We start from the raw sequence: 20,524 nt of genomic DNA on the forward strand, positions 1-20,524 counted from the left end.
CACACATACATACATTCTGCTTTATATATAAAGATGTAAAAGTCAAAATGTGTTTGTTTGTGGTGTGATTTCTGGCAAAGCATTGTTCCTTATACACCGTTTCACCAATCTGCACCAAATGTTGCACAGTTGCCTGTTAGGACCCTCCAGACATTACTGGCTACATAACATTTGGACACTCCTCCCCTTTCCCCAGATTTCGGCAAAAGTTGATATTAGTTTGTTGGTTTGTGGGTTTGTGGCAAAGAGTTTATTTATTTTATTTATTTGTTTTATTATATTGCGCTCCTAACCCGAAGATATCTGGGTGCAGGTTTGCAGGTTACAATTAAAGTGCTGGTAGTTTCATTTACAATTAACAAAGTAGACACAAGTATAGGGGAAGCAAATTATTATACAACACAATAGTATGATTACAGTGAGGAAGATACAATTATAGTACAGCACTGAAAACAGTTACAGTGCCGGGGTACATTGGGTTCTCAACCTATGTCAATAATTGGGTACTTGAATCAGTATTCTTGTGAAAATAGGCATGTTTTCAGTTTTGTTCAGACGGTCCAATAAACTGCCTCAGTTCTGAGGTCTGACAGCAGGGCATTCCAGAGTTTGGAGGCTAGGACTGGAAAACCCTTACCCCCTGTTTTTTCTAGTTTGTATCTAGTTATCAGTTGGTTGACTTGCAAGGCTCTGGTAGGTCTGATAGATTGGTTCTTAGGTATTTTAGGGCTTTGTTTGCTCGGCACTTGTGGGTAAATGATAGTGTTCTGAAGGCGATTCTGTCTTAACTGGAAGCCAGTAGACCTTGATAGCTGTAATGTGATTGACTTTTGGAATGTTAAGTGATGCTCTTAATGCGTTGTTCTGTAACACTTGTAGTTTGTTTAGGCTGAGGCAACTGGTGCTGATATATAAGGCATTACAGTAGTCCAATTGCGATAATATGAGGGCTCTAGCCAAGATGATACAGCTGTCGGAGAGAGGAATGGCCTGCAGGCGGTAATGAGTGTTGCTGTATATACCACCTAAGAGGCTGGAGCATTAATTTGTTTAGTAAGTGAGAGTGTTGGGTCAAGGTAGATCACCAGAGTTTTGACTTCTTTTGCTACTTTGATGGTATTTTTATCAATGACAAAAGATTTACATTTTTCAGGTAGTTTGTTTAAACGGTTTTGGAAGCCAATCAATAATATCTCCATTTTGTGGTCATTCAGACCGAGGCCATGAATGGCCATCCATGCCTGAATAACTTGGTATATTTTGTTCAAATGTTTCAAATCTGTATTGTAGTAGCCTGAGAGGGGTATGAGTATTTGGGTGTTATCTGCATAGTTTGTGTAGGTGACACCCAAACTGTCCAGGTAGTCAAATAGTGGTTTAGAGATAGTGTACACAGTAGGAGAGACACAAGAACCCTGGACTGGTGCCAGGTCAGCCGTTGCTGTCAGAGTGAATACTGTCATTGTCCTATTGGAGTGTAAGGATTTAATCCAGGATGTGGCTTTGGCAGAGAAGTGTGCAGCTGAAGTCTAATGTTTGCATACAACATTGTGGTTGACCAGGTCAAAGACTGCAGATAAGTCTAGCAGGAGAAGGAGGGCTACGTTACCTCTGTCCTTTAACTCATCCATTTATATTTTAAGGTTGACGAGAGCAGATTCTGTGCTGTGACCTGGTCTAAGACCTGACTGGCGAAGGTCTAGGAGATAGTTTGATTCAAGATAATTTTGAATTTGAAGGTACACTTTTGAGAAGGAAGGGTACCGTAGTTAAAGGTCGATAGTGGGTATATTTGGATCTAGTGCAGATTTCTTTAGGAAGGGGAGGGCCCACGCATCCTTGAGATTTGTCGGGACTGTGCTAGTTTCGAAGGATGCATTTATTAGGAAGGGAGCGATCTCCACTACCGCATCTTTGATAAGATGAGTAGTGGAGAAAATAATAATTGAACGCCTCACACCTTCAAGATGTAAGAGTGGCCGGGCATATGTCTCTCTTACATCTTTAAGGTGTGAGGCGTTCAATTATTATTTTTTTATTTTTATCACTTCAGGTACTGAGACTGGGGCAAACTGAAATGGGGTACGCCGATTCTCAGGGGTCTAGGTATACTATGTTTTTTAATATCAATTTCAGTTTGAAGGAGAGTGATTTTATCCAGCAATGCTTTTTGGATGTTCGAGAACCAAGTGGCATCTTTTATGCAATGTTCCTATGGATTCACTGGGGTTTCTAATTCTCTTAGGATAGTAAATAATTATTTTGTACCTGATTTTGCATTGCTAATTCTCTCCTTGTAAGTGTCACTTTTAGTTTGGTGGATAGCGTTTTGTAGTTATTTTAAGCTGTGTCAAATGTCTCTTTGTTGATAGAGGCCGTTTTTCTTTCTCCAGGTCCCTTCGGCTACTCTCTTGGTATTACGTAGGCTTTTTAGACTTGTGTCCATGGTATTACATACACCTTTTTAATAGTTGTTCCTAATACAATTCCACACCGTTTGATACTTTTTACATGCCATTTGGACACCCAGCCCCGTTTCCTGGATTTCAGCACAAGTCAACATTTATTTGTGGGTTTGTGGCTTGGCGAAGAGCAGTTCCATGAACAATTCCACATCGTTTCACCAATCTGCACCAAATTTGGCATAGTTTCCTGTTAGGACCCTGTGGACATTACTAGCTACAGGACATTTAGACACCCCACCCCTTTCCCTGGATTTCATCACCTTCACAAATGAGACGGTTGCCTGAAATCGGCTAAACATCAATGTGGTCGTAGAAGGAATGTTCCCAACACAAGGAACACAACTCGAGGTCCAGGCCCTAGGATGCATGCTTTCCAAGATATTTGCACCACAATGCACTGCAACAAACTGTACCATGCCAGGGTGAGGTGACAGATGGGGAAAAAGCACAGATGGTCCCAGTATGCAGCAGCACATCAACTCTCGCCTCACCCCAATGTCTGCTCTGAGGTATGTCAGCCAGCCACACGTGGCCATTCTCAGTGAAGTTTACTTCAGGGTGCAAAGCACAACAAGTGATAAGCGATCAGTGTTTTCATGTCTGTCTACAGAACCCATTCAGACATGGATCTGCGTGATTTTTCCGTTGCAGAAAAGTCAGCGACGGGAAAGTTTGCATGAGAAATGTGCGAACCACAAAAGGTTTGTACATTTCCCATGTGAACACGCATTTAAAACCCCTACAAACCCACACCCACACCCACAACACACCCACGACACACCCCTACCCACACCCTTAACACATCCCCACCCACACCCCCAACATAACCAAACCCTACTTACCTTTCCGTCACGCTCTGTCCCTGTGGCGCAGGTTCCCTTGCACTTCCGGGATCGGGAACCGGTGCCGCAGGGACCTTTTCTTTTTTCTTTTTTTTTCTTTTTCGGAAGCTGCAGGGGTTTCCCCCGCAACCGCTGCTCACTATACTGTAAAGTATAGTGAGCAGGGTGTTGAGGAGGAAACCCCCGGAGCCTCCCCCTTTTTTTTTCTCGGGTGTTCTGCGGGATTGTCCCCCGCAACACCCCGCGCACTATACTGTATAGCATAGTGAGCGGGTTATTGCGGGGGACACCCCCGCAACACCTGGCTTTTTTGTTTTTTTCTTCATTTGGCAGGGGCAGGGGGTTGTCCCCCGCAACCCCCGCTCACTGAAGTGAGCAGGGTTTTGTAGGGGACAACCCCCCACCCCAAGTCCGACCCCACCGAAAAACCTAAACACACACCGCAAAAAGTTCGGACTTTTGATAGTCTGAACTTTTCGTGGTGTTTGTTTTAGGTCTTTTGGTGGGGTCGGACTTTTATAGTCAGTCAAATCATACAATACCTTCAGACAACGGGTACCTCTGCTAGTCATTTATAAAAAAGGATGTGTTAGGCACAGACTGATCAACAAAGTGCACTAAAGCACTGCAACAAAAGACATATGTAAATGAAAACAAAACAGAAAGAATAAGTAACACCTATGAATAATAACATTTGTTTAAGAACACTTAGAAACAAAAACATCCAGTATTAGAAAGCTTGCGACCAGAGCCAAATCCTCAAAGAGAAACAGGAGCAAGTCACTGTAGTGTTGAAGTGGAGTGCATATTTTCTTTTGACAACTCACAGACACGTATCTCTTATTTTCATCAAGAGTGTACAGTTTTTATTTCATAGTCACTTGAAGTATCCAGGTAGAATGTGATACTTAAACAATCAGTGCTTTCACACTGTCTTTTCTAGAAGGATACCTGCCGCTTTTCATGTGTGCACTTAAAAATTCCAGAGCCAGATCAAATTGTGTTTGCAACAAAGTCGGAATCTACCCCTGTATGAATTACACAACATAATTCTGTTGTGGTTTGCTTGCATCCCTCAATTCTGCAAAAAGGTAGCATGCGCCCCTCTGGAAAAAGAAACATGGCATTATAACCTATTCTGTGGTTTTTAGAGAATCTGCAGCCAAGGCTTTTAGCTCATTGTACTTTTCACAAAGGAGGAATATCCATTTGGATATCAGTCTTTGTCCCGCCCACAAGGGCAGTCCAGCACCGAAATGCAAGGCAAACCTCCTTTGAACCAACAGCAATCCCATACACGTATTTCAGCCTTGTTGGGCCTCATCAGTGAGGTGGAGCCCTCAATTCTGTCCTCATTGTATAAACCCATACTTCAATAGCAGTGGTCCTGTCTGCCTGTGATGATTTGAATTCTTTCTTTCTATCCTTTCCTTCATTGTACGTCTGGGGTACCCTTATATCATTGGAATTCACAATAGCTCCAAGCTCATGTATTTCCTTCAGGTGCTGTTCTAGTGGCAGCCATGGTGGGTGCAGTTCCTGTACCAGTTATTGTTTCTGGAAAAGTGTTATGCAGTATCAGTTATATTCTTTCTGGGTGCAGATTGGCATCTTGGTTCATTCTTCAATGCCTCAGTGTGCAATATGCCCAAACTGATTCATAAAAAAATTGCAGACGCTTTGGAGAGTCTCTGTGCCTCATTTACAAAATATTTAGTGTGGCACAAAGTGACCTTGCACCATAAAAGTACACTTTTTGTTGCACTAAAAACCAATACCCGAATCACAGATCCGACTTTGTGCTGGCCCTTCCCACTTTCCACTCCGCGGTGGCAGAGGGTGGGAAGGGCCAGCGCGAAGAATAGAAAGGTGGCGAAGCATGAAAAATCCACATTATACGAGGAAAATGAGGAAGAACATGGGTGTTGGGGCGGAGGCACCAAGAAAACAACAAATGCTCCCATTAAGTGCTAAGTAAACCCTATCCATAGAAGTTATCATGCAATGGTGTTGACTCCAAAAGAGAACGATCATCCCGTGATCTGACCGCCACCCGTTACCTGTCGCAAAGCACAAAGCCCAATGAAAGCTCATGCATAAAAGTACAATGCAACCCCAATGAACATACAATTGCCCCAATGCCGGATTCTGCATTTCTAGCACTGATATAACTACATGAAAGGAGGAGGAGGAACAGAATATTGCATCCACAAACAACATTATTTGGGATGCCAGATGAGGAGGTGCATGGAAGATACTGATTCCCTCCCTATGTCATCCTAGACGTGGTCAGAGAGTGGGAGAATGACCTAGTATCACCCACCATGTGCTCACAGAATGTGCCACCTCTGGTCAACGTGCTATCAGCTTTACACTTCCTGGCCACAGTATAATTCAAGCATATCACAGCCATTGTGGGTGGTATATCACAGCCCACACAATCATGGTGCCTCCAGCAGGTCTTGAGCTGCATTTTAGCATGTCTGCATAAGCATATTCACATGTCAAAAACACTGCAGGCAATGTAGAGAGTGCGCCAGGAATTCTATGCATTTGCACACTTTCCACGAGTCCTGGGAGCCATCAACTGCACCCATGAAGTGCTGCAACTATCCCTGCGAAACAGATCACATTTATTGCAACAGATAACATTGGCTTTCCATCAATGTGCAGGTGTTCTGTGATGTCAAGTGACACATCATGCATGTCAATGCCAACTACCTAGGGTGCACGCATAATACCTACATCTTCCTGCATTCCCCCATATACCAGGCGCTTGCATTGTGTACCTTGGGAAACAGATGGCTTGTGGGTAAGTATCAACTATCAAACACACACAAGCAGTGCCATGACACACCGAAAAAAAAAAATTACAATACATGCAATAAATAACCATTTTCCCCTTTTCAGGGGGCAGTGCCTAACCGCTATCACCATTCCTATTGACACCCATAAGGAATCCAGCAACCCCAGGTGAGGCGCACTACAACGCACCACACATAGCTACTAGTGGCATAGTGGAGAGGATAGTCTGAGTACTTAAGGCACGTGTCCGCTCCCTTGACCACTCAGGTGGCGTATTGCTATATGCACCCCTTTAGTATGCAAAATCATTGTGGCATGTTGTACCCTGCATAATATTGCCACACGTTGTGGCATAGCTCAGGGGCAACGCGCTTGTCTTGGAAGCAAGATGACGCTGAGTAAGACAGGTTTGATCCCCAGGTCAGCGCTTCGAAACCTGTGGGTATTAAATGTGTTATATATAACCCATTACAATAGCAGTAGAGGTGCAGGAGGGCTTCTGCCCTCATCCACAGGCACTCCTCATTCCCTTAGAAGGACAAAGAGAACAGGGACAGGAAACACACTACCAGGTAGTACAAACCTACTTTACATGAATAATAACTCATGTGGAACTCACACAGTAAATCCACATCCATGATGGCCTTCAATAATGCAATCAGGACAATCCAGCTAACCCATAACAACACCCTGAGAATGTGCCTCTTGGATTTCCAAACTGTATGTGCCCCATACATTTAAAAGTACACTGAAACCTCATTAATATCCTTGACATAAAGTGCACAAAACATGTCCACAGTCATGTCAAGTTGGAAGAAAATTGTCCATGTCACATGCCCAAAATACCTGAAATTGCAAAGCCATCCCCTGGCATGATGGCTCCATCACATGTTTTCCATTAAGTGCCTTGCATCAAGTGGACAATAAAATGTCTCACCTGACAGCCACCTAGAAGCTGTGTCCCTCTGCAGCATTGTAGCTGGTCCTGCTCACCACCACTCACCGGTGACATGTATGTGCACCTGCAATGGGGAAAACAACAGCTGCCGCTCCACTCCCTCCCTATGCATGTCTCTGATACCCTCAACATGTCCCTTGTCCCATAATGAAGATGCACATCCAATCTTCCAATGGCTATCTAGCCACTCACAGGATACACAAACATAACAAAATGATGCCATGTTACACAACTCTCACTATCAACAGTCCCTGGTCATATCAATGGGATAACAGAAGCAACATTACACTTCACACATGAGAAAGATGATTAGGCCTCCGACACTGCTGCAAAAAATTGCTGCACTGTATTTCTTGTGAAATACAGAAACATCACACTTCACACATCATCCACATGCATACCTGTCATCTGGACCATTTACCTACGTGTATTGTGATAGTCAAGTATATTGCATGCCCATGCATCATGGACACAGGTGAACAGGGAACCAAAAGAGGACCTGGAAAATATTCTCAAAGTGGCCCCATATCACACTTCTGCAACAAGCCCAACCCTTCACCCATGAGAACATGTGGAAATACCACACAAAAGAGGCCCAGGGTGAAGAGGCCCTCCAGTAAACTACCAGACTCTGCTATAGGCCATTCCACCCTGATTATCAAGTGGCTACTTGACATGACACATGTCAGGAGATAACGCGCTGACATGACAGGAGTGCAAATGTATTGCCACACAAGAAAGAAGCTACTGGATCAGCCCTTGCCAAAAACATGTGCACAGGAACATCCCAAGGCAACTGACACCAAGCATCAAGTCGTGGAGGTGTGACCAGTAACACAAAGCACATGAATAGCTGCTCAAGGTGAGATGCATGCACACACAATTATGTAGGACCACTCATATCTTCAGTGACAGTGACCATTACCCAATTATCCCCATATTGCATTATTCAGGCAATCCCTATGTGTGCCACTTCATTCCATGATTGGGATGCATATGTCACCAGCCATAAAAAAAATGACAGCGCACAGCCTTACATTGTGTTACAGCTGTTGTGCTGTGAATTCCAAACCACCTCCACCTTACACTGGGACTCTGAATTGGTGTTAGGAGACTCAATATTTAGCATTGCCCAGGTAGAATAGAGTGCTGCGTGTCCTCTCAGAGTGTGGGCACTGGATGAGGCAAGATGGTTGAAAGGGCATAGGACATTTGTTTGGACCAGCTAAAGGAGTCTGTCTAAGAGACTTCACATATACACATCAATGTTGCACGGTATGGTCACCTGCATGTGGGAGGCTGTAGAAGCCCATAAGACTATGTCAGTTGACTCCACTGAGCATGGCCACATGTCTAGTCACCCAGATAAAAAATGTGCCCAGTACCATGAGCACTTGAAACACTTGCAGGTTTATAGGTGCTTTATAAATAAACATTACCATTAACCTGAGCAGTTGTCTTGCTGCCCTTGAGATAACAATGGCACAACTTGAGGCCCAAAACTAATGATACAGTCCACCCTGGACGAGGACACAATAAAATACAGTCCACACTGGATGAGGACAAAAATAAATAAAATAGGACAAATTGGTCCATCCTGGAGGAGGGGGTTAAGAAATAGATAAAGGGAAAAAAAACATGCCCCCTTAATTGGCTCATAAACGCCAGGCTACATGAAGAAGGGGTGGTGGTGATAAGAGCATAGAGGTGTGTGGGGGCATGGCCAATGTCATCACATGTGTGGTTGAGGTGCAACCCGCATTCTATGGTGGATCCTGGGATGGTGCATTTTGACCAAGCAATGCCAAAGCCTCGTCAATATTGGCTATGGCCCCTCATGAGAGGAATGTATGCATGAGGGCCCCAATTGCTACAAGGTCCAGGTGATGGATGTCACGAGTAGTCAAACAGTCATTACGCATGCAGGCCCTTGATGTCTCTAACTGCATGTTGAGAGATTGTCTCAAGGAATCCATCTCTTGGCAGTGGATGTCCCTAGTGGCTTCCCAGATGGATTCCCTTAAGGCCAACATCTCCTAATACAGGCATTCACCCAGGAAATCTGTGTCTTGATTTTGGGATTCCCTTATGGCCAACATCTCCCATGAAGGGTTTCCCTCAAGGTGTCCATCTCCTGCAGCTGGTAGTCCCTTGGGGCCAACAACATATTATGCAGGGATGTTTCAAAGCCAAACCATCATCATGAATCACCTGCCTCAGTTGTTGCATGTCCGCTCTCCTCTCCTGCCACAATGAGCGGAGTTGTTGCATCATTTGAAGAGATTACATTTTCTGCCTGGCAATGGATGTCCCTGGCCATCTCCTGCAGGACCTCGCCCCGTTGGGCACTTACACGCAACAACTCCTCCTCCCACTCTGAGTGTCCGGCAGGCACATGTCCATCATGTGGGCGGGGACTACCAAGACGGATGCTGAAGCCTAGGCCTGTCACAGTGAGTGCATTGTCATTTACTAGTTGTCTATAACACTCAGACTGACACAAGCCTCCGCTACTGCCTCCATGATGGATGAAGGCAATCTTGCAGACACTGCAGACACTGAAGCCACTATTGATGCAAGGCTTCCCCCTTCCAGGGCCAGGGTCTCCTGGCTCCCCTCCTCCAACTCAGCAGCAACAACTAACTCAAGACATCCAAACTACTCAGTGGTATACCCTCCACTATGTCCCCCAGTATGCCCTCCACATCAGATTTGGCATCAGAAGAGTCGCCAGTCCTGCTGATAATGACCTGCAACACGTGGGGATTCTCACCAGGTACAGCACCCTAGCCCACACTGGTGGATGGTTGTGCCTCATCATTCTTCTCCTCCTCATCCACTGTCCTCACCTGCACAAAGTCAGACAACAATATTCAGAGGCCACTACTTTCCGAGAACACCAAACTGACCTCCCAAATACTCCTGCTTGGAGATTTTAATTTAGGATTTAATCCCAATGATCACCAAGCCTTGGCCATTGCCAATGTACTAACAGAACAAGGGCTCACACAAAGAGTGACCCAAGCCACCCACGACAAAGGGAAAACCCTTGACTGGGTTGCTGGCTATAACTGCATCACCATGATCACATCGAGAACACCCCTAACTTGGACAGATCATTATCTGATATCATTTACTAAGCCAGCCTTTACCCCTAAACCTAAGGTTATTCCCATCGCACCATCCCTCCCTACATGAAATAAAAAGAACATCACTGCGAATATGAACATTCCACTTATCCTGCCGACTCTCAACCTATTTCCTTACTCAACTAGCCCATGTTGACAATGATGCTATGACAAAAGCCCTTGATACAATTGCTCCACTCAAGAAACGGAAAAGCAAACCAAAAGCCCACTTGCATTCATGATTTACGCCCCATCTAAAAACCCGGAGAAAAGAAAGCTCAAGTACTAGGGAATTATTTACCATTCTCAGCGAACTGAAAGCTCCTATCCCACAGATAGATGATTGCCTCAAGGACAAGTCCTGGTGCACTAGCATGCAGAATGCCTTACAGAACAAAATATCCCAACTCCAAAGCAGAATTGCTGATAAAAAAGCCACACAACCTAATATAGACAATCCCAGCATTACTACAGCAGTCACCAATAAACCCTCCAACCAGTTAAAATGTTCTCAAGTCTTAATCTATGAGGTTGAAAAAGTCATTCTATCTCTTAAGCCGTCTAATCGCCAAGGAGACAGCTGCCCGGCACAGATCATCAAAGACGCTTCCAGAGACCTCTTGCCCTTCATAACTAAACAATCAATTCCTCATTTACTTCTGGCACTGTCCCCGTCAACTTAAAAGAATCCTTGGTCTTACCCCTCCTGACAAAAACAGACCTTAGATCCCTCTATCCCAACTAATTACAGGCCTATCGCCACTGTACCTTTTTTACTCAAGATTCTTGATAAAGTGGCCTATATTCAAATTCAGGAATACTTAGAGTCAAATTACCTCCTCAGCACCGGACAATCGGGCTTCAGACCCTGACACGGTGCCGAGACAGTGTTAATAGATTTAAAAACACAGATCCACGAACTGAAGGACAAGGGAAAAACAGCCATGCTGTTACTCCTTGGAGCTTTGGCACATTCAACTTGGTGGACCACCAAGTTCTCTGCAACCATTTGGACTCAGCAACACATTTCTCACATAGTGCCATTACCTGGATTAAATCCTTCCTCAATAACAGGACCATGCAAGTCTTCTCACCTCTTGCAGCTGCTGACCCTATCCCTATAACCTGTGGGGTTCCACAAGATTCCTGTGTTTCCCCCACTTTGTATAATATATTCACAAAGCCACTGTTTGATGACTAAGATCATCTGGGTGTCACCGACACTAACTATGCAGATGACACCCAGATCCTCATTCCCCTATCAGGCGAATATGACAGGGACCTGGCTTTGGTGAATAAAATATACCTCATCATTCAGGCATGGATGGCCACACATGGACTTTGCCTGAATGATGACAAGACCGAGTTGCTAATACTTGGTTCAACATCCAACCTCAACAAACTTGACCAAAACTATACCACCTTCAACATTGATGGCAACTCCATCAATGTGGCAAAAGTAGTAAAAACCTTAGGTTTTTACCTAGACTCCACCCTCACACTCAATAAAAAATTCATCTCCTTGGCTTCTGCCACAGCCTACACATGTAAGCTGATCAGAGCATGCAGACCATTCTTGTTGAAGGTAAGCTGCACTACCCTAGCGAGAGCACATATCCTATCCAAATTAGATAATTGTAATGGACTCTATCTAGGGGCCAACAAATACCTCATCAATAAAATCCAAACCCTGCAAAATAATGCCTTGAGAGCCTCTCTCGGTATATCCAAGAGAGAAGACATTTCACATCTAAGGAGACAGACCAAATGGCTTAACACCAGAGGTAAAATCACGCTCCAAACCTTATGCCTAATGCATAAAGGTCTAAACCATGCAGCCCCTACATACCTTTCTGTGAGAATTAACAAACACGCCTCGACCGCCCCACTAGGACCATCAATTCAGCAGCTGGGGATCAGGTGCAAGTGGATCTAGGTCACCTGGCCTAAACCCCACCCACCTGGTGCCTTCCTGGTTGCTGCTCTTGTTCACCACTTAGCAAGCCACGCCCACCTGGTGCCTTCCTACTTACCACTCTTTTCCCTACTTAAGGAGCCCTCCAGCCTCTTTTCCTTTGCAGCTGGGGAGCAGGTGCAAGTGGATCTAGGTCACCTGGTTTAAGCCCCGCCCACCTGGTGCCTTCCTGCTCGCTGCTCTTTTTCACCACTTAGCAAGCCCCGTCCACCTGGTGCCTTCCTGCTTGCCGCTCTTTTTCACCACTTAAGAAACCCCACCCAACTGGTGCCTTCCTGCTTGCTGCTCATTTCCCTACTTAAGGAGCCCTCCAGCCTCTTTTCCTTTGCAGCTGGGGAGCAGGTGCAAGTGGATCTAGGTCACCTGGTTTAAGCCCCGCCCACCTGGTGCCTTCCTGGTTGCCGCACTTTTTCACCACTTAGCATGCCCCGCCCACCTGGAGCCTTCCTACTTGCCGCTCTTTCCCCCTTCTTAAGGAGCCCTCCAGCCTCTTTTCCTTTGCAGCTGGGGAGCAGGTGCAAGTGGATCTAGGTCACCTGGGCTGAGCCCTCCCCACCTGGTGCCTTCCTGCTTGCCGCTTTTTTTCACCACTTTGCAATCCCCGCCCACCTGGTGCCTTCCTGCTTGCCGCTCTTTTTCACCACTTAGCAAGCCCCGCCCACCTGGTGCCTTCCTGCTTGCTGCTCTTTTCCCTACTTAAGGAGCCCTCCAGCCTCCTGCAATTGTATTCACTCTCCCCTCTTGCTTCTCCACTCGTTTTAACTGCTTACTCTCTGTTCTCCTCCCTTTCCTCCTCCCCTTACTTTCTTCTATGCACTTACTCTATCAGAATTGTCCCTGGACCTAGTAAGATGACAACCTTGTCTGCCTCCTCCCACCTCCCCTTACTGTCACCCCCACCGCCCCATTCAGCACTATCTGAAATGTTGTCAGGCCTAGTACGATAGTCGCTTGTTTGTTCCTCCCCGCCCCTTCTACACCCCTTTCCCTCACCTTTTGTTTTTCTCCGGCTCTACCAGAAATGTCGTCAGGCCAAGTACGGTAGTCGCATGTCTGTTTCCATTCCCTTCCCACTCTCCCCCTCCCGTTCTTATCTGTGTCTTAGCTCTTGCACTATCTGAAATGTCGTCAGGCCGAGTACGATAGTTAATTTCACATCCTTACTATTCATGGCCTGTAAGAATGTCATTGTTTTTTCCCTTGTTCCCTTCACTTGCCTTGAAGCACTTTGAAACATATTGTGTATAGGCGCTATATAAATAAACTATCATATCATATCATGTCTAGTGGTACCTAGATTCAAGCTAAAAAGGGCAGAGGGAACCAGCTTCCTGGTCTTGGCAGCCCATGCCTGGAACACCTTACCCAATCCTTTCAAAGCAGACCAACCCTTTTTTCATATTCAGGTGCAATATCATAAACTGGCTCATCACCTACGACACCCATGGCCAGCCCTAGTCCTGTATATATCAGAACACACTAGAAAGTAGACCACCCTTCTGTCTGTCTGATCCACAAGCTGATTATGAAGTCTCTTATCTCCTTTTGTATATATGTATATTAATTTTTGCACATGTGTTTATTGTATTTCCTACCTTACACTCTGCAATATTACTGTCACTCCATTCTATGTAAATGATGCAACTAAGATGAAAGTATTCCTATAACTCACCATGTAAAGGCGTCCAGATACCCTTAGGTCGGGTGCGCCATAAAAATAAATAAACAAACAAACAATAGGTCCAGCCACGCATACATCAAACATTGAAACATTCTGAAATGTGAAAAGCACAGGTGACTAACATATAATGTTCTGTGCAATAATGTTGATGCATATTAGACCATGCATCAAGCCTTGAATTGGGGGAGAAGGTGGCGATACATACATACATGTATGAGAGTGGAAGGTCTAACAGTAGATGGATGGAGGTCCATGCTTCATTGTTGATCCCCGTCTCAACTGCCGCCATGCCTACTTGCAATTTGTGAAAGAATCAAGTTTTCTCCTGCTGACCAAACCTGCATGCAGGCATTTGTGTTGCCAAAACCCCCATCAACCCTTTCACCACATTGGCCATGGCCATATTTGTCGGTACCCACGCTCACATGCATCTCAACTATGTGTGAGGAGAGGGGAACATGGATATGACCAGTGTGCACTTGCATGGCCACTGAATAATTGACCCTCCAAATGTGGAATAAATATCACTCGAACATCTTTTGGCCAACCTCTGCAACTTCTCTCTGGTACACACCCTCATGCGACTTCTCACTGACATTTATTACTCATCCATGCCCATTGGCCGCCAGGGCCAGTGAATGGATAACTTCATGACATCATCCACTGCTTGGTATTATTCTATGTGAGTCAAAATGTGTGTTCACAAAGCACTATCCACCAGCATGACACTGTGAGTGTGTCCAATGACATGTGACTTGAAGGCCTTTGCCACATATAGGTGTATTGGCATTGCTGAAGAATTCTGTATACAGTAATGTGTTCTGTATGATCAATGTTGACCGCAAACAGAGTTCAAGCATCCACCTTCTAGGATACACAATATGTAATGGAAGAGACCATGGATTCATTACTGTAGTACTCATGGATGGGTGAGAAGGAACCCGACCAACTGTACCACAACATTTGATAGCATATCATTTGCAGATTAAAGGATATATAACATGCACACATGGCACTCACCAGATGAGGCTGCATAGGTGTCTGCGCCGCCCATGCCAACCACCTGCTCACTACTGATGAGGCCACTGGTGACCTCTTCAAATGGAGTAATGAGGTGATCCACCTCCAGTAGCCATAACAGAGGCCACATTGCTGCCAAGCTTCTCTGTGGTCCATCACATGAGGTCTCCCATCCTCTTGTGGACATCTTCTGCAGTGTGCCTCTCCACCCAACAGGCATTGATGTGATCTGTGACCTCTTGCCACATCCTCCAGTGATGGGTCACAGGAAGGGTACTGCTAGCCCAAAGGTACAGGTCTTCCTGCTGTTCGTCGACATAATCAGTGAGGAGTCTTAGCTCCTCATCTGTAAAGTGCCTCTTCCTTGGTGGCCCCTTGTCCTTGACCTGTGCCTCTTTGTGGGGTGCTGCCTGTTCCAGCTAGTGGGCTTTGGTGGTACAGGGGCACCTGTAGGCTCACTACCACATTTAGCAGGTGGACCCTTCTTCTGCCTTCTTCCCTGTCCTCATCCTCTCCATCTCTGCGGAGCCATCCACTCATGGTGCAATCAGCATTCCCAGGAAGGTACCTACAAAGGTTGGTGCAAAATCCATGCTGTACCTCCTAAATGTCCCACCCTCTGTTCACACCAGGTAATCCGAGCTGTACCCCCTAAATATTGCTGCCTCCATGCACGCCAGGTAATCTGAATTGTACCTCCTAAATATCTCCTTCTCTGAGTATGCAAGGAAGGGCATGTGATTTACAGGTTACACGCGTAAGCGCAATGTGTGCAGCATGGAAATTATCACCATAGGGCCCTTCCTCTGATTTTCTCACTACTACCTCGCGCGTGGAGTGTAGACACCTGTGCCTTGCTGTAGCTCCTACTTTGGGCCATGTCTTGCCTCTTCCAGCCTTATTTTTCCTCCATACTGCAACATCTCCTGCTGCTAGGAGTGTGTCACCACGTCCCTTGCTGTTTACTGTGGGATCCCTGCATTTTTTCATTTTTCTTTTTTAATGTATTACATGACTTTTCATTTCCCCACTGTATTCTGTGCATTGCATGACTTAATTTCCCAATGTATTGCGTGGCTTTTATTTTTCCTAAATCTATTTTCCTCTGTGTCCCCTGCACTGAGCCAGATGTACCTGTTGCTCAGCTTCTGCTTGGGACTGACCCCTTTCAACTCTTATCAACCCTTTGTCTTTTGACTGTGTCTGCCTCTCTCCCTCCCTGTGTTTCTGCGCCTCTCTCTCTCTCGCTCTCTCTCTCTCTGCTGCTCTCTCTCTGCTGCTCTCTCTCTGCCACTCTCTCTGTGCCACTCTCTCTCTCTGTGCAACTCTCTGTGCCACGCCCTCTGCTGCTCTCTTTCTCTGTGCCGCTCTCTCTCTCTCTATGTGCCACTCTCTCTCTCTGTGCCACTCTTTGTGCACTGCTCTCGCTCTCTGTGCACTTTCTCTGTGTGTCTCTCTCTGACTGTCCTTGTGCGTCTTTTTGTGTCACTTGCTCTGTGCCACTCTCTCTGTGCAACTCTCTCACTGTCACCTTGCTGCTCTCTCTACGCCACTCTCTCCAGGTCTTCATGCCTCTCTCTGTGCTACTCTTTCTGTGCCTCTCTGTCTCACTCTCTGTCACTATCTCTCTTTACCACTCGCTCTCTGTTCTGCTCTCTCCCTCTTGCTCTCTCTCTCTCTCTCTCTCTCTCTCTGTCCGTTTCTCTCTCTCTCTTCCTCTGGGTGTGTTTAGCCAGTATGCCCGTCCCACAATAGGATTTGGGTATTTTTATTTTAATGATTTGATAAAAAACAAAGGATTTTTGGTCAGGAATACTTTGCTATGTATCATAAAAAGACTGTCCTCTAAGTGAAGCACTTTTTTACTTTTTTCGGTTTCCATAGAGGCCAGATTTTCTTTAAAAAACCCACAGTTTCCTGGTTTTTGTTGTAACATTTTTACCACTGTGACCGTGGTGTTGAAGGGTGGGTGCAGTTAATACATAATGGACCAGTATCAATTTATTTTTGTCTTCTTATTTTATTTTTGTCTTAATGTTTTAACTCCCTGTGTCATGGATACACAGCAAAAGTCCTTGATCAGTCCTGTTTTATGTTTTATGGAGGGATCAGACTGTAGTCTGGCATTTTTCATTCAATTTGACTGCACAGGTACAGTTTTATGATGAGCCGACCGGTTTCAGTGGTAAGGACCACTTTCATCAGGGCTGAGACAGCTGATAGTTAATAGCGCTGTTGTTGTAAAGTAGCTGGATCTAGCTTGTTTATTCACAAGAACCTGCCCTAGACATTGGGGTCTTCTCACATCGTGGTAGTCCTAATGTGTGACTGTGGAGCTTCAGTCCCACTGCAGGTGCTGACAATGTTCAGCTGTGTGCAAGGTCACCTGTTTCACGTCTTTTCTTGTTTTAACTGGTCATGCAGAAAACAGAGTCTTTCCGCAATTCAAAAGCACACTGAGTTGCTATGCTTGCATGTAAACTCTTCCTGCAGCCCGGCCGTCTGGAGTATGTACCAGTTTTTGAAACGCTGTACGCTCTACCGGTTCCGAGTGTGGGCATAGCCAGTATGCCTGCCATCAATACCCTGCCTTGTGCCCGCAACCCAGTGCAGACAATCATCCATGTCCAGTGTGCTTAATTTACTCGGCTGGCAATGAGACTACTTCTCTGCCTGTAATAAATCGTTCCTGATTTCTGCAAAGACTTCTGTGCCTTGTTTTGTGTTCCCAATTTTCTGTGTAGATGGCCTGGTATTGCCAGAGGGGGAACCAGTCTACATACACAACACACCCTCACTGGGGTCTGTTAACTCCCTGGGCCAAAACTGTGGCCCTGCCTGTCGTCTCCCTCATGGCCTTCCCCATTTTGGCCTGCCTCCTACTTCCACAACTGCCTGCTGACCCCTGACATTGCCTTGGAGTGTCTGGTGTTCATCCTCAGTCTGTTATTTTGTGGCCCTCCAGTCAGGCTCTGCGACCATCTCTTCTGCCATATAAGGACTTCCGCACCTCAATACCACCACCACAGCTGTACAGCATGGGTAGTCAGGGCCCGGCTACACCCCACCAGCCTCAGGTGCACCATGTCTAGAATATCGACCAGCATGCCCAATGTGAGGCTGAGGGCTGTCAACTTCTCAACTGGAGAAGTTGGCACCCTGGATTATCAAGTCCTGGCCAATGATGATGCCCTCTTCATTACACTTAGGCATCTTGGATGTGTGCCAATCAACATATCTGGGTGGACATCACAGCTGCCATCAATGTGGAGGGGGTGTAGTCTGTACAGTGGAACATGCAAAGAAGCAGTGGGACAACCTTAGGATTCAGAACCAGGCAAATGCGACCTTTGAGGATCAAGGAACTGCTGACACATATCCAGCCCTGCTTGTGAGTGCTTGTGAGTGCTCACAGGATGTACATTTCCAGAGATTTGGTAAGTCCTGCATGGGTATGCATGACTTGATCAAGTTTGTGCTTTTCACAGAGTGTGTGTTGCACAATCCTTCAATGGAATGTAGCCTCATGCCAATGCTGTAAGTATGTAATGGCACACATCTGTGGAGTGGACATGTGTGGGTATGAGCTCAGGCAACCTCTGGTGACAAACTCGTGTGCATGCACGGTGAGATGCTAACAGCAAGGCCTCTGGCAGGAACAGTTGCCAGATTGAGTTGTTGGGGTGGAGTTGTGAGGTACATTCACACATACTCCTCTATGGGTTGCTCCACTGGGCATGACAATGTAATCATCCCCAGTCAGCAGCTGACACTGGGAGATGTGTATGGATTTCTGGTTATGACAATTTCTTGCATTTGACTATCCGGATCTACATTGGGATCCATCAGGCCATTGAATGAGGGGGGCATACATGGTATGTCACTATGAAATTTGGTTATGTTGGGAGCAAGAGCATTTCTGTGTGATCCTCAGCAATGGGTGCATGTATGTACGTGTTGCTTGGTTTCATTTTGGATGATCAGGGCTGCATGTTGGTAAATGTGGATGGGTGAAGATGTGCCCCTGAGCACATGTGGGCAGGTGCCCTTTCCATGGCCCTGCCTGCCAGATTCACTTAGTTCACTGCTTCATTGTGATTGTGATGTGTACGGAGTTACATCTGTATGTGGCCAGACATGAATATGCTATGGAGTGCCAGGAGTGGTGTGCAGCCAATGAACTCTACCTTAATGCCAGCAAGACTGAGATTCACATTGGCTCACCCACTCCCTCCTTTCCTGTAGCTCTGTGGCCGGCCTCTCTTGGCTCTCTTCCTGCTCACACCTACAAGGCTAAAAACCTTGGGGTCTTTGACTCCACACTCTCTTTCCCTCCTCACATCTATGACGTCTCAAAGAATTCACACTACCAGCTGCACCTCCTCAGAGGTAGTCTTCCTTTCCTCTCCTTCCCCCAGAAGCTCACTGTCTCCAGAGCTCTGGTTCTCTCTAGGCTGGATTATTGCAACAGCCTCTTCCTAAATCTGCCTGCTTCTACTCTCTGCCCTCTGCAACTCACCCAGAACAGGACTGCAAGACTTGTCCTTAGCCTCGAGCCCAGGGAAGGTATCTCTCCAGAACTGAAATCTCTCCACTGGCTCCCAGTGGTTGCGAGGATTAAGTTAAAAACACTCTGCATCATTCCCAAGGCCTTCTGGGGCATGGGGCCTCAATACCTTCAACTCTCTCTTCCTAAATATCTTCCTTCTCGAGCTCTTCTCTCATCTGCCTCCAACTCCCTCAGGGTCAGTCGCTTCTTCAAGCAACGAGTTGGTGGTAGTTCTCTCTCTTTGGCTGGGGCCTGCCTCTGGAACAGCCTCCCTGCCTCCCTGAAATTTGAGGAGAGCCGTCTTCAGTCCTGGAAGAACCTTAAAACCTTCCTCTTTGCTTCTGCTTTCTCTCCCCCTCTCCCCTGATGAATTCCTGGCTGATAATGAGCCAGCACTGGTTACCTGGCCACCCTTCTGTTGTCAGGCCCAAGCCCTGCCTGTTGCATGCCTGCACTGCCTCCCTGGCAACCCCTGCACCTGGGGACTGTTTTCTGTATCCCTACAGTCCCCCCCACCAGCACTTATGTCTGCACTCACCGTGCACTTGCCACCAGCTGGCAATTTTTTATTGATCTTGTTATTTTATTATCCCATGTACTGCACTTTCCCCTCCCCAATCCCCCTGCACTTTTTCCCTTTCCCCCTTCCTTTGTACTTGCACGATCTGAATGACACCTGGGCTAGTAAGATCATTGTCTGTCTTCCCTCTGTCCCCCCTCCCTTGCCTCGTCGCGCTTTGAAACACTTGTGCATAGGCTTGTTATAAATGCCACATCATATCATACCATATCATATGGTCACATGTGCATGTCTCCTCATTGTGAACAACCAACCATACTGTCACTGCAGCTACACTTTGGTCCCTTTATGTTCAGGTGACATTGTCCACATGTGAGGTGTTTGTAGCCCAGTGAATAAGTACATGGGCCTGTGTGTGTGTGAGGCAGCTGCTTGTTTACTGATGCTAACGTCATGCTACTGATGCACTTGGAGAGACTACACATTCATTTGCGCTTATGATTGATCCCTATGTTCTTTGTTCACTTTTCCACTTTTGCAGTGGCTGGAGAAAAGTGTATGAGCTGTGGAGTGGCATCCCA

Source organism: Ambystoma mexicanum, chromosome 11 (assembly GCF_040938575.1).
Source record: "Ambystoma mexicanum isolate Mex_15411 chromosome 11, UKY_AmexF1_1, whole genome shotgun sequence".
Lineage (NCBI taxonomy): Eukaryota > Metazoa > Chordata > Amphibia > Caudata > Ambystomatidae > Ambystoma > Ambystoma mexicanum.